Genomic DNA, 15,440 nt, shown 5'->3' with positions numbered 1-15,440 from the left:
TGGTCAAGTAGTTCAGACAAACAAGACTGGAGCTGGAGAATTGCTGCAGCTCTGCTGCTTCAGCTCTCTTGCAAAGAGGTGTGAAAACATCCCCATATCAGCAAACACTCTCATTGCAGGTGTTGTAACACCAGTGCAACGTGACTTGAGTTGCCTGTGTTTATTGTTGGGAGAATGCTGGTGTTGCTGGTGGTGCAGGCTGTACCCTTGGTGAGCATGACTCAAGAGGCCAAGACGATGCTGCTGTGAACAGCATTATCCACAGAATTGCCCGAGCATCTGGGCTTTGGTTAGAGACTCTGAACTGTGTTTTATTCCACTCTTGGAAATTAAGAGGCAGCCTACCTGGAGTAATTTGGAGTGGCATGTAAATACGGATGACACAAATTCATGGTTAGGTATCTCCCTCTAATGTTTTCTTTCAAGAAGGCTGTTGATCAATACATCATTGATCACTGGAGTTTATAAGCATTTGCACTTGTTCTTAAAACCCAGATCAGCTTCTCTCACCATATACAGTTGGTGGGTCCCCAGAAAGGTCCTGTCTGAAAGGCAGGTGATCCCGGTAGTCATCCTGGGACAGGTACAGGCAGAAAAGCTTATGAATGCAAGGCAGATGTAATAGAATTAAGGGTTAGCAAGCCTTGTCATCACAGCTTTGTAACATGCAACTGAAACTATTTGAGACAGGTGACTTATTTTCCTTGTTCATAATGGGCAAGAAGTGACTGGCAAACCAGCTAAGTTCTCTGCATGGGTCCGCAGCTCCCACCCAGCAGGGCTCCTGAAGCCAGCTCCCTCACTTCTTCTCTGCCTGATTCCAGTAGCACTTCCAAAGTGGTTGCCTTTGTAGAGATATTTTGGGGAGTATGTATTACCAGAAGCTCTTGACCGCACTGGGTAAAATTCATCCAACAGGTTTTGAAACCATGATGTTGATGGTTGTCTGACTCTGAAATGCTCTTGTAAGCAGATATGAGAGGTGCATAGCTGGCAAATGCAATAGGTGGTTGATTGCTGCTTGGCAGTCACAGTGTGTTGATAGTCAAGAATATGTGAAGAACAGCTTTCAAAGCTAAAACGGTATCATTAATAAAAATAAGTTGCTCATCCCTCGGTAGTGTCTTACATTTGTGACATCAAGTTCTTGGACATTAGGCATTACAGGCACCTCTTTTGTCCTGGGAGACAATTATTGTACAAGAACTGTGCATCCTGAAGGATGCTAATCTGCTGAGAAAAATCTTGCCTTTAATATAAGGGTTAAATAGAAAGAGATGAATCTCTAAGTTCTTGTAATGTAGTTAATAACGTAATCATGGCAGTTTATTTATATTTTTAATGTTAATCAGGTACATCAGATGCCTTTTACTTCAGAACATGGTTCATATAAACTGGGTACATTTGTGCTCTCTATTAACTTTAATTCACGTTAAATTTAGTTTGCTTTTAATTAACAACTCAACTAATAAGGATGCAAACAAGTTAAACGATGAGAAACATTTATCCATTTATTCTACCAGGTTTGCTCAGACCTCCTCAGGTTCCTTTTGGTGCTACCCTGAGATTCACCCATCCTCACTAAAAACCCACCAGAAGAAAACTTTAGCCAGGCTCTGATCTTGAGCATTATTTTTTCAGTCCATGGTGAAGCAGCTTATGCTATGAGTAGACTAAAATGTGCCTTCGCTGTAAGTGCTTCCAATCAGGGAGTGAAAGGAGCCCGGCTGGATAGCTGTGTGTATGAGGCAGCTGGTGATGAATGGCGTACACCTGGTGGTCTCTCAGGTACTTTACTGCTTGACCAAATCAACCCGCTGTTCTAAATCAAAGCCAAAGAATTACCAATCAATTTCCTACCTATGACTGTCGTACACAAATAACGTTAATAATTGAGCACAGTGCTTTAATCAAAATTCATTTGTATTTATTTTTTAGAAGTTGAGCTTCCACTTGCAGTTGGATTTACTCTCACTGAGTGTTCTGAGTAGCTGCAAGCTGCTTCTGAGTAGCCAGCAAGCAAAAAGGACTTTACTAACATATGAGGGGTTTTGTTTGAGAAACTGCTTATTGAGAGTTTGGTCAAAAAAAGCTGATGTTTTACACTTTTGTAGCATATTGCATTATTCATAGCATTGCTTTAATCTAGTAAAACCTTTTTTTTTTCTTCTTTTTTTTTTGTTGTTATTGTAGCTGTTCTATTTCCCTGGTAAATGATTAAGCATGTACTTGTTCTAATTTTCAATGCCTGCAGGTGGTAGTGAGCAGAGCTGTCTCTAGCTCTGCTCTGTAAACAATACAGGTATTATTTTTCATGAAAATCACAGTGTAGCTTACTATAGCACAGAAAGTAGCTCTAGGCACTAAGCTTTGAATTGTGAAATAACTTTATAATTTAAACGTGGGCCCACTTTAACAAAAAGAAGTACCGCAGTCAGACTGGCTGAATATGTTCATTTTGGCCAAGAAGGCGTCTGTTAAGTTGTTGTATCGTCCTGGGCTGATAAATTCAGACCGCAGGTGGTTAATACCTGAACATGTACTTGAATCAGCAACTCTTTTTCTGCATGTCTCCTACGAACCTCTGTTTCTGGGGTTGCAGGGGATGGACCTCTGTTGCTACATCGGTTCTGCTGACCAGTTTTCATCCAAAGAAAAAGGCTTCACAGCAATACCATGATGTACACTTCAGAGTTGTGCTGCTGTACTTTATGTTGGGGACAAAGGAAGAAAACATATTTGAACTTGGGACTATCTTTTAAATTTTTGGTAAGCTTGCATGGCTGGTTATAATTAAACCGTCTCATAATTTCAGTAATTAAATATAATGTTGGTAAAAAGAGTCTAACCCAAGAAGTATTTGTTCTCTTCACAACTGGATTTGAAAACTGCTGCTTCAGAGTTGGGATGCCAGCCTTTCAGCAGTTAAATATGAGTATAAAACATGTGCCCTACACTATGAATGAAACTAAACAGGGATAGTTTGCTGGGCAACAAGCAGATGAGGATATAAGTGATACCTTGCTCGTAACAGCACTTCTGTATTTTCTAGCAAAGGCCTGATAAGTGTGTAAAGGTGAGATTTGATGAGACAGCTGAAATTACAATTTTTTCTGTAGCATAACAAGTAACATTAGAAAATGAAACTTGGAAACTATATGCATCAGTTCTGCTCCAATGGAGATGTGTGTGGTCCAGCTTCTCTTTTTATCGGCATGTCTATAATCAGGGGTAGTAACTACAGTATCATCAGCACATAGGAGTGGATGTCTGAGTGACATGACAGGGTAGGGATTTGCAGTGCTGCTGCTTTGTGCTCAGTAGATGGGATACTCCGTGGTTGCTCATCTGGCAACGCACATGGATAACCTCATTTCTTGAGGTTAAGGCATTTCTGTGCCATACCTTTACAAGACATTTCTTTATGACCATAGAAATGGTGACCGTTCTATGAAAAATTCAAAGCAGCAGTGCTTACGCCAATGATAACTGGCCTTCCTCTACGACAAAATATCAGGCACCACTAAAGAAATTCTCCAGTTGTAAAATAATTGAAGTATTAATCTCCTTTTTACCTTTCAAGGGACTGTGGGAGGGAGAAAAATGAAAAACAAAACTTCAAAATGCCTGTGCAAACACCTTGTTAATAGAACACGAGCTTGTCCTTGTATTTGGTGCAGTAACTTTAGACTCAGCCTTTGCTTCTGTTAATGTTCATTAATCCATATATGAATTACAGAGTCTGACAGTGGAGACATATGAACAGTGAATGCAAATTGTGTACAGATCGAAGTGGAGTTATCAGTGGTGTATTTTCAGGTGAGTAATAAATGCTTATGAGTTGAATAGGTTTAGCTTTTCCCAGGGTGTCAAAAATGGGGCCAAAGTGATTCTTATCACAATCTTTTAAAGAAACAAACTGATGTATAGTAAATTTCCATTTTCAAGAGGAATTTGCTGTGACATTGAGACAACAGATCAGCAAATTATTAGAAGTAAGGAGTGCAAATTCATTGACAGATTTGCAATTCATTGCAAATTCAGCAGTATCTTTAGAGCACCAAGTTATCTCCACAGATCTCTTCTGTATTCTTAATTATGTTTAATGACAAAATAAAGAAAACATGCTCTGTAAGTCAGTTTTTTTGCTTTAGCACAGAATAACACAATGCATTTTTCACCAAGTCCTACGTTAATTACTTGTCTGTGCTATATATATACACATAGTGTTACTGTTACAAACAGAGGTTTTTCTTATAATACTTGATCTGATCATCCCACCTTGAGTATTAAAAGTGGAAGACTTCAAATGATTTCTGGAAAAGGAGATGGAAACGAAAAAGGGTACATTATTATTATTAGCATATTGCCTCCTTTCGCTCATGCACACTCTACAGGAGTGCTGCCTCTTCCATCTTGGGGTAGTAGCAGAAAAGAGCTCATCTGTCCTCTTTGTCACTTTAATATCTTTATTATTGAAATAAGATTTTAAACCGTACTTTCTATTTTAAAAGATATAACATATCTAATCACTAATGTATGCAGGTCAGAGCTATTTTGTGATCAAGAAAGTCAGAGCACCCTGTAATCCAAAAGGATATGAATCACAAGAAAGTTGAAGTTTGTGAATTCTCCTCTTCACTGAACTGCTTGCTTGGGGTGGGATAAAGTGTTAAATTTCTGTGTGAGTGAATAAGATTTTTCCATCTTTTCTCAGCTAATCTCAAAATGCATAAAAATCTTACATCCCTTAAGGGCCGGGGGGGCAGGGAGGGAAGAGGCTTGACACTATCAGAAAATTGTGGGCCGCATAAAATGAAGTTAGAATGGAAATTCTGAAGGCATTGTAAAACGCAAGCAAGGTGTATCCTTCATCAAGTCTAAAAAGATTTTTGTACTAAAATATGTTGGTGTTTTCCTTTGCGGTGCCCCTGGTTACCTGGAATGGCAGTCCTTCACCCCTACCCACAGCCCAGCGGGCAGTCGCTGAAATGCAGCGTTTTCTGAGACATGTTGCACTTATTCCTTTGAGAAATTAAATGCTACTTAAGATATTGAGTAAAGGCAAGGCCTTTCACCAGACTTCAGGAGCCTTTTGAATATCTTTGTTTGACATAACATGTTACTGCATAGAAAACATGAATCAAGCTTACAAGGTATGGGAATGAGGATTACAAAAATGACAAGAGGGATTAGCCCACAGAGAGAACAGATGAAAGTCAATATTTGTATCATGGGACTAAAGTAATGATTTTTCAAAATCTGCTGCTACAACTGGTCTGTTGCTGTATGGCTCCTAGAAGTCCTGTCAGTTCAGCAGAGGTATTGACTATGTTCAGTTTGGTTTGCATTGAAGTAGTCACTCTCAAAATACTTCCTTTCCTTTTCTTTCTTTCTTTTTTTTTTTTTTTTTTAATTAGAGAGTGGCAGTTTGAGATCTTTTTTCTCTTCAGACGCTTACAAGATCTAGGAATATCGATAGCAGAAAGAGCCGTTATGAAGGTTCGCAGTGGTGAGCCATCTCCATCTATCACTTTGTGGTAATGAGTGGATTGTTAGTAACTTGCTGCCCCTGCGTAGCTTTGGCAGGCTGGTACCACTTGGCTTTGTGCTGCACTTTGCTGCACTATATCAAAACTCACTGCCTTTTTCTTAAGGGCTAAGACATGCCAAACAGGCTAATATGTTCACATTCCGGAAGCAAGTTAAGGAAAGTAGTAGCAAGCAGCCTGTTCTGTGAACGGTACCAAAAATGTGGGCTGCGCCTCATTCATTATCTATTGTAAGCACTTATTACTGTATTTAAATACAGAATACGTGTCATAGCCGTACGAGCAGACTCCTTGCTCTTTTCCATTATGCACCCGCAACGTGCAGAGAGGTATCAGCTACACTCCAGCTCTGTTGGACAGATATCTGCTGGGTCAAGACTGGGTTGCTGTGGCATGACCTTTGAACGACTGTACTGACTCACAGCAGATGCATTAATCGCAAAAGCACAGGCGCTTGTGCCTCTCCGTAATGGTAGTATTTATGACTAAATATCCATATGAAGACTCTCCACGCCGTGTAACTCCCTAAGCTAGGTAACTTGCATGCATTCGTGAGCCGAATACTGTCTCGCTTCTAAGAGAGGCACTGAACATGAAAGTGAGTCTTTATAGAGCTGAGTGTAGCACTCCCCGTGATAAGGTACACGCGGTGAAATAAATGGCTGTCTTTGTAGAAACTGCTTGTGCACCTAGGCTGCCGTGGTAGCCCCCAGTGTATATTTTTAGTATTAATGTAGTATTTTTACAGGTCTGCTCTCTATGAAGCAACTTTTCTTTATCTTAGACATGCTACTTTTTTGGATGTCAATCTCTTATTCCCCATAGTACAAGCTCTTCAATCCAGCAATGCATATGTTACAACAACTGAAATCTTCTGACCTCTGAAAGTCCCACTTGTGAAATATAATATCATGAACTTGCTGTGATATTTTCATTATTTGGATAAAAATCCCACTGGTCCAGTAAGAGTTCTGCCTCAGTAAGAACCAAAGAAGTGCCCACTAGTTCCCATCAGTATATCTGAAGGAGGAGTAAAGGCATGGTCAGTGTCTGTACTAATGCTATAACTTCTCATAAACAACACAACACCTCCAGGGTTGCACCTGGGCTCATCTCTCCTTCTCATTCTAGATCAGAATAAGAAGGGAATGCATTAATAGGAAAGCAGGAAAAAAACTGAAGGGAAAGGAGAGGAGGGAAAAGGATCCTGCAAAAAATTGATCAGATGGGAGGCAGATTCATGGATCACATCTTCATGGCAAAATTGTGCCTTCCCAAGAGGGTTTGCAGCTGGTGCCCAGGGCTGTACATAGCCCCACTGCTAGTCACACCTATAGTTGTCGGTGTGTTGCCTGGGCTTCCAAGGCATGTTGTCCTTCAGGAAGCAAAGATGCTTTAGAAACTTCTTGATGCTTTCTGGATGGAGGTATTTAGGCAGGAGAAGTCTTGATTGTGAGAAGATAAAGTAAGCGTGTTCACTGCAAAATAGGTAGGTTAGCCGATTGATATATAAAAGCTGGTTTGCATGAAACATAGTTGTACCTAGTGCATGAAGAGCACTATTTATTGACATTATTTGCATTTAAACAGAGATTGATGAGGCTAGGTCTGTATTGGAAGGCTTACATTGGTTGGCACTTAGCAGATATGAAAAAAGTAGATTCCTGGATGAGTCAGCTCCTCCATTTTCTTTTGCACATAACCTACCAAGACTCACTGAATTTGCTGAACCTTGAAGTTTCCAGAGCCACTGAAGTCTCTTTCATGTCACTAGAGCATCTGTGCCAAAAGAACATCAAACTTTTAATAAACCAGTGCTTACCCTCTATTACTAAAATATCCTCTGAAGTGGATAATTCAGGAGACAGCTACATTGCCTGATATAAAAACAGCAATGTAAGTGTCTCTTGAATGATGTTCTTGCAGTTTTAGTAATAAAGAAACTGGCCTTGGAGAGAGGATGGAAAAGAGGGAATGCTGCTGAAGTTTATATGTAGACCCCTCAGTTTAATTATCAGCATCAGTTTCAGACAAAGCTTGTTGAATATCCTGAGAATTCACCAACTCTCTGTGAGCAGCTCCACTTGAAACCCAAGCTGTAGATGCGGTGTTGATTTGAGGTTTTGCATTCATACACACTTCAGACTAAAACCCACCCATGTCAAACAAACATGAACAGACTATGACAACAGTCTTGCATTTCTTAGAAATAAAACCGTGTTTCTTTCAGCTATACTTTGAACATGTCAGTATAAATACAGAAGACTGTTGAAAACAACAAACCTGGCACACAAGGACAGGCTTTAATTCACTAGACACTGTTTTTAAAAGGTCTTCATCTCAAGTTATGTGGCTTAAAGAGGCAAATGTAATGATATGTTATAGAAGATATGGAAAAAATAAAAAAGCCTTTGTCAGTGCTCTGTGTAATGTGCATATCTGTGCTATTTGTTTGCTCTTGGCCGTTAAGACAAATCAGTAGTTAAATCAGTCTGTGGGTCAAGTCATCTGGTGAAAGCTATTCCTCTATTTTCTAGGAGAAAAGTGCATGTATGGGTTTGCTCAGTTCAAGAGACCAGACAAACAGACAAGAAAAGGATATAAAGAGCCTGTCCCGATGTGTGATGAGTGAAGGCTAACAAGGAAGAGCAAGCTGGAACACAGAGAGCGAGCTGAATTTGTGTCTGAGTGTATCAGGATACCTAATGGATGACAGATGATGATAGTTGGTAAATGTAGCATATATGTGGATTCGTTGTTTTCTATGATGCACTTTTTCTTTTAACTCTTTGTCCGTAACACAGAATCGTACAGAGATTTCTGAAAGCAAATGGATGTCCAGTTTCCCCCCATTGTTACCCCTAAGAGAGAATTCGAAGGCAAGTACTTGTGCTAAGGTTAGGTCCTTGGGGCAATCACAGGCAGATCACCGTGGACTTGGAAGCCCAAAATCGTAGTCCTGGGGGGAAAGGAGAGAGGTGATCTTGGCAAGAGAGGGCAGGGTTTATACCTGGAGGCACTAATAGAAGGGAGGTAAAAATTTTAACCATGAATTAGGGCACTGAGGTTTTCTTTTAAAACCATAGTGAGAAGCAGTTTTATTCTGAATTCAAAGACTATGAAAGGAAGCCTGTAATAATAATTAGTTTGACTCAAAGCATGGCAATTTAAGTGAAGTGAGCATAAAACTTAGACATTGAATAATACCTACAATTCAGTAGGACAGGATATTTCATTAAGTCAGGCAACTCCATACATAAGCTGATAGGGCCCAAAAGATTTCTCTTGAAGAGCATATCTTATTCCTTGAATAACACAACAGCACACGTTTATCGAAGAACAAAAATTGGTCTCAGAGGTGGAGCATCTTTGTCTGATACTTCAGCCTTTAGAGGCTACTAGATCTCCACATATAATTAACAATTCTCTGGTGTATAAAACATAGCAACACGAATAGAGGGTCAAGCGTTTAGCTTCTTGCAGCTAAATTTATTATCACTTTTGTAGAGCATCTAAGCAATGTAAAAAGCAAGAAGACCACATTGCCTGTGGGTAAGTGCTTTACTGCAGATGGACTTCTCGGCCCCTGGACTCCTGCTGTCAGAAACAAAGAAGCATGAAATTGCCTTAACCTCTTCATTTCTGAAACTCAGGGGGATGAGCAGCTCTCAATAGTTTGGTAAGTCTAATTCCTATATAAATAAGCCTCTAAACTAAATGCTTCACATTATGTGCCTGATTCATTGAGTGTGATCCTTCATTGAAAGCTGTATACAGATCAGAACAAGCATCATCAAATCAGCATGCCACATTTACAGTTTAAATTCTAATATCTAACATTCAGATTATCTTTGATTTTGCAATTTGTTTTAAAACCATGTGATCAGCTGCCACTTTAAAAATTGTTATCAGCTAAGGACTACTATAAAAATCCTCTTATTATTTCTCTTCAGCATCCTTGTTTTGAATCAGCTGCAAGGACACAAAAAAATTAAGAACAAAACCTGAATAGAAATGTAGTGTCCTTGATTAGGGAACATGCAGTACAAAACTGAAACAGACTTAAGAACAGAATAAATACTGGAAGGCAAATTCCTTTCCACACCTTAATAAAGCAAAAATAGATTAAATATACAGAATATTTATGGAGTACATGCAAATATATGTTAAGAAGAATTTTACTTATCTACTGAAAAGCGTGTGTTTAAATGAAAGGTATGGTAGATTATTTCTACACTACTACTCCTGTAAAGCATCTTGTTTTTCGTTTGGCCAAGTTAGAGCCATCCAGACTTCCATTGCTTTCCACCAGATGAAGTTCTGACATGTTATGCATAATTCTCTATTAATTCCTCAAAGAATTTATTCTCTTTTTAAAATAAAACACAAAAAAGTAATCAGTAAAATGTGTGAAAGCAGCCAGATTTATCTAGCCAAAATGTGTCAGCAGAGGGACCCAGTGTTATCTGTGGCAAGGAACATGGATGATGCCTTTTTGTTGTCATTGTATACTTGAACTTAGAAAAATGTTACAGTGAAAAAGAATGGCTTGTTCTGGAAATCAAAAGTAGTTAGGAAAGTTGCAGATTTTGCCCTCACAACTGGGAAATGTGCTGCATTTAAGCACCTGAAACATTAAGCAGCGTAAAAGTTTAGGAATTTCAGGACCTCCATTAATGCCATTAATGATATCGCTTTATAATTTCTCTGCAGATAGCAAATCGTGACTGTCCTCTTAATGGGCCTCAAAGTTTCCATACGTGCTTTGCTAATTTCAGTCTGTTTCTATTCACTTCTGGCTATGGGCTTTGGCTGCCAATCTCTTATAAAAATGCTTTGCCTAATTTGAGTTTTCAGTAAAAGGGTATTGCTAACTAGTCTGATCTAATTAGCCCTTTCTAAAAGCCTGATCAAGACAAGGCAGGTACCTTTCTGTGCATTAAACTGTTTGATTTAAAGCCTTCTAAGGAGGATACAGTCATCTTCAACCAACTTTACCATATGGTAAAATCATACATTGTCCTTAGTGAAAGCAAAACTTTTCAGCAGACATCCGAGCTAAAGGCTCTCTCTTCAGACCATCTTTGTTGGCTAGAGTGTGTTTGTCTTGGGCTATGGGGAGATGTGATATAGCTAGTATGTAACTCACTGCCAAGTCGTAGAGAGTACGAGTCACTGTCATTTTTAACGAGAGAACAGCTGGATGAGATGAGCCACAAGTACACTTCACTTCATCTTTCGATCTCCAGGTAAAATCCACAAGATACTCCATTACCATTAGGATTTTACAGAGGTAGCTAAGATGCACTTGTTTTGGTGAGAGCAAGCTGTCGCTTTTGCGGCAAAGCCCAAAGAATCGCTGTGCACCTCTGCTGAGGGAGGGCTGCATACAACTTAGCCTCGTCCTTCGGATCCGGCCTCTCATATCTAAGAGTAGACAGCTGCTCCCAGTAAAATGGTGCTGTCTGCTTGAAATGCCATGACAGAGCTGTGCAAAGCTGCTGCAACACTCCCAAAGGGAAGGAGCAGAAGCAGCGTGGCACTCATACTTCCGTACCAGTTCTGCTAAAAGGTGAGACAAAGTCAGAGCCTCGATTTTGTATCTTCCCTATTCTGCAGGAGACCTGTGGGAGTCTGACATTCCTTTGCACGCCGAGCCTGGGCTCGCTCTCCCAGCGTCAGCTGACCTGGTGTTAGCCCCACAATTCACAGGTTCCTCACCTTGGGAGGATTTCTGTGTCCAGCTCTGCCTACTGACAGCAAATTGAAATTCAGCCGACAGAGACCCAGGGAAGTTACGTCTGACCGGTTGCAACTTGATAAACTGCCAAATATGTTTGGCTATCCATAGGAGCAAGACAGAGTAATTTAAAGGGTTAAAGACCTCTGTCTGGAGATGTTGTTCTCTCTTTTCAAGAGCATCTGACTCACTCTGAGAACAAGATGAATTTAATTTACGAAAGAGAAGAGTTGCCAATGGATGCAAGTTTGTTCGTGTTTCTTCTGTTTCTCAGCTACCCCACTGAATTTCCTTGCAGAGCTAGCACACGCCTTGTGCTCCACACATGCATGAACGCCTTCTGAAACACCAACAACAATTGTTGTTCGGTTCCTCAGCCCAACCTTTCCTGATGTTTCCTATGGTGGCATGTTTGGAAAGATCTTCCAGTCCTGACTGTGTACTGGCCAATTCAGCCACCGCATCTTGCAAGCTTCCTAATTCTAGCTCTTGCCACTTGCTGGACCTTCCTGTGAGCCAGAGCTCTCCTGGAGATGTAGCAAAGTGACAGGTTTTCACTTCTCTTGGCCAGCAATCTTCTGTCTCTTTACTTGCTGAAAGTCAGTAACAACGATATCTAATATGGCAGGATTGGTTTGTACCTTGGGTGTAGTGATGCGTGCCATGGCTTTCATACACCAGGGAATTTGGGAGACAACCTCCACCTGTGTTGCTGGAATGTTTAATTCACATATGGATAGAAGCCAGCGATGTTGTCTGTAAGAGGTCTTCCCCAAAAGCCAGTTAGCACTCATAAAAAATGCAAATCCCGTGCTTCAAAGCAAAGATCAGGAAGGGTTGAATCTCTTTGCCTGGTTTTGTGACAAAACTGTGTATGTCCACCGAGTGAACTGAATTTTGCTATGCCAACATGCATCATACTCTTCCCTGGCGAGAGGCACATGCCTTTAACCAATCTGAGTGTTGATTCAGAGTTGTGAACACCCAGGCACCCTGATTCTAAGGCCAAAGATTTCTGCCCAGTGATACTACATCAAACCAGTAATATTTTGAGTAGTTTTGGCTTTTGCTGCCGAGGTCTCTGTCAAGTGGTACAGGAAGGATATGCCCTATTTCTGCTGCTGCTGCCAAGTAAAGCACTGCGTAAATGTCAGAATATTTGCATCCTAAATAAGTTGCCCATTCTTATTTTTTCCTGTACGGCATAATCATCTTTATTCCAGACAGGTTCTCTCCCTCCATCAAGATCAACCTGGCCTACTTTATATGTAAACTTTCGTTTTCCTAGCTAGATGCTAATATCTTTTTATTTTAAAACCAAATTGGAAAACCTGTGAACATCTAGGCGGAGAGAATATGGCAGAGTCTGATTCTCCTCTTCTCTTTTCTTGTGTGCCTACTTGGTTCTGTACAAAGTAGGCATGAGTTCTGCCACTCTGATCTGAGAGCATTTACAGCCACACAGGCAAACGATCACACAAGTTACAGGCAAATCAAGCTGTCTTTTTAGCAAGACATTGCTAACCTACTTCAATCCCTAAAGAGTGTTGCCTTCCCCCCCAAGATGTGATCAGTGCTTAGCAAGTCCATGCTCTGTTAATTGTTAAATGCAACCATGGCTGCTACCGTGCTCTGAATCATTTCTTTGTTTTCGTTATTTTGTTGTTTGTACTAATGCTGATTAACTGGATCCTCTGGAATTGCTCCTGGTTACTATGTGAATACCTGTCATCTTTATGTCTCAATTAATGTCATTGGAAAGAGTACTTAAAAAAAATTAAAATAAAACTGTACTTTTTCTGACAAGCAGATATTACATTTCAGCTCATGTTCTTTGGTAGCTAAATGTTGTAAAAATGATCAAAGAGATGGTGAAATATTAAGTAGTTACTTTCATTGCCTCAAGGACAAACCCAATGAAGCTTTAGTGAGCCCCTGGAGTGAGTTATGCTACTTGAGATGCAGTTTAGTGTTTACCAGTTACTATTCAATCAGATATCTTTACGAGAGGTAGCCTGCAAACCTTAAAATGATTGCTGGGTAGAAATGAATGCTAGCATGCCATCATGCGATAATTTTCATTGGACTCTTTGACAGAGGGGGAAAAGATGAAATAAGACCAACTAACAAAATAAGCGAAGAGTGGGGATTTAGATTTATGGTAAAGAAAATCAGGTGCAGGTGGGATGTAATGAATTCTGCAATTCTTCAGCATTAGGAGAGGAATCAGAAGAATCTCCTTCGAGAGGATGTACATGATGTTTATTTGCGCAAAGTGACCTTGCAATGCAAAGCCATTAATTTGCTAGCACAGAACATGATCGCCACCCTGTGGTAGCTGGTAGAATTAGGCTAAAATAATGTGTTCCCTAATTAAAAAGTAATTAATCCTTCCTGCTGTCTGCAACAAAGGTTTTTGCATGTGCTTTTGGATGCAGCTGGAAGCTCGGGGGGATGGAACCACGTTGGTTGCTCCCTTGGGAATGGAGGTTGAGAGTGTGACTGGGGAGAGGAGATTTATTTTGGAGATGTTTAGCTTCCAAAAATGAGTCTTACTTCTGTGTGTGAGCTATATATTTTACAGGTTCTGAGTTGTCAGAATTTGACTTGATTTTCATAGGATGATGAAAGACACATCTCAAACAAAAGCCATATGGGAAAAGAATATTATTCTGTAATTGTACATTAGAAATTGCCCAAACACTTTTCTTGAAATTTCAGATGAAAAAATCAGCTTGGTATAAATGCCTGGAGGGGACTATCCACAATATTAGTCATCATTTAATAAGAAAATAGCCTTACGCTTCCTTAGCAGTTTTCTGAGAGAAAGCCCTGCTTTCCAAGGGCAATTTTGTGCTGGGCGATCTCTGTATGCAGGCTGCTTTGGCTGAGAAGTCTTTCTCCTTTTGCAGAGGAAAAGTGAGAAGATTAAGCCCCCTATTTTTAAACCATCTTATGTGAGCATCTTATCTTAAAGCTTCAGTTCAGTTTAACAAAATTATAAGCGACATAAAATAAAAGCCTATAGCGGGAAGTGTCAGGTGATGTTTTTAACAAGCCTGGCTGCTAGCACTACCTGTATTTTTGTGAACACTTAGTATTCATGAAAGGTGGCCACTATTACAGTCCAATAAAGCCAGGTACGGTGCAGCCAAGTACAGAAGAAACCTTCCACAGTGCAGTAGTGCTGTAGCCCTCTGCACAGGTAACTTGAGCAACATGTGGGACAGTTGGGCTGTCTGGGGATGGGGACAATCTGCAGGTCTTGAAGTCCTAATGTGGACCAGGAAATTTCTCTGGTGTGGACCTCAGCCTTGATGAGGAAGAAGGTTATGTAAAACATTTAGTAAGATGTGGTTGATGCTGCTTGGATGGTTTCCTGCATCTTCACATTGGATGATAAAAGTCTCATCTCTCAGAGAAGCTGGGGCTGGTCTCTTCTCAGAATACCTCTGCAGTGCCATACAGTTTCTAAGCTATTCAGAGAGGACATCCAAGGGTGACCAGTGCAGATGTTACTCACCTGTAATTTATTTTAGTTTAGAACTTAAAGCCCTGAAAAGTTAAGTGAATGCATTTAACCCACAGCACACTTAACCTTCAACACAAATTAACTAGTATGGACTGCCCACCTTATGGCGGGAGCTTACGCTAACATTTTTCTTCCACCAAATGCTTTTCCATCACACTGAGATCCTGTAAAGGACAGGAATAAATATAACCAGTCACCTCAAAATCAAGATTGGAGGTGAAGAAATATAACTGCAGCGCAGTGTTACCATGGCAACAAAAGCTCTAAAGTGATCTAATCTACTGTTAAATTCCAGCTCAGAGATGAACAAAATCAACATAACAGAATAAATGTTACCTTAAAAGGGGAACGAGGATATTTTGAGAGTGTTATTATGTTTGTGTCCCAAAATATAGCATAAAAACCATATTTGAAAATAGAGGGAATTTTTAGGTGAGTTGCACATTTATCATATTTGTTTCTAATTTGGACTCTAATTAATATCCCGTGAGGTTAGCTGTCAGCTGACTTTTTAACATACTGCCTGAGTTTACTCACACACATATATTGCTTTTCATAATACTCCCCTCCTGTCACTCTGGTTGAGCAGATGGAGAATGGTGGCCCATACGCTATA

The sequence above is a fragment of the Phaethon aethereus genome (genome assembly GCF_964289735.1).
Source record: "Phaethon aethereus genome assembly, chromosome: 3".
NCBI lineage: Eukaryota > Metazoa > Chordata > Aves > Phaethontiformes > Phaethontidae > Phaethon > Phaethon aethereus.
Note: the sequence above shows the minus strand (reverse complement) of the source record.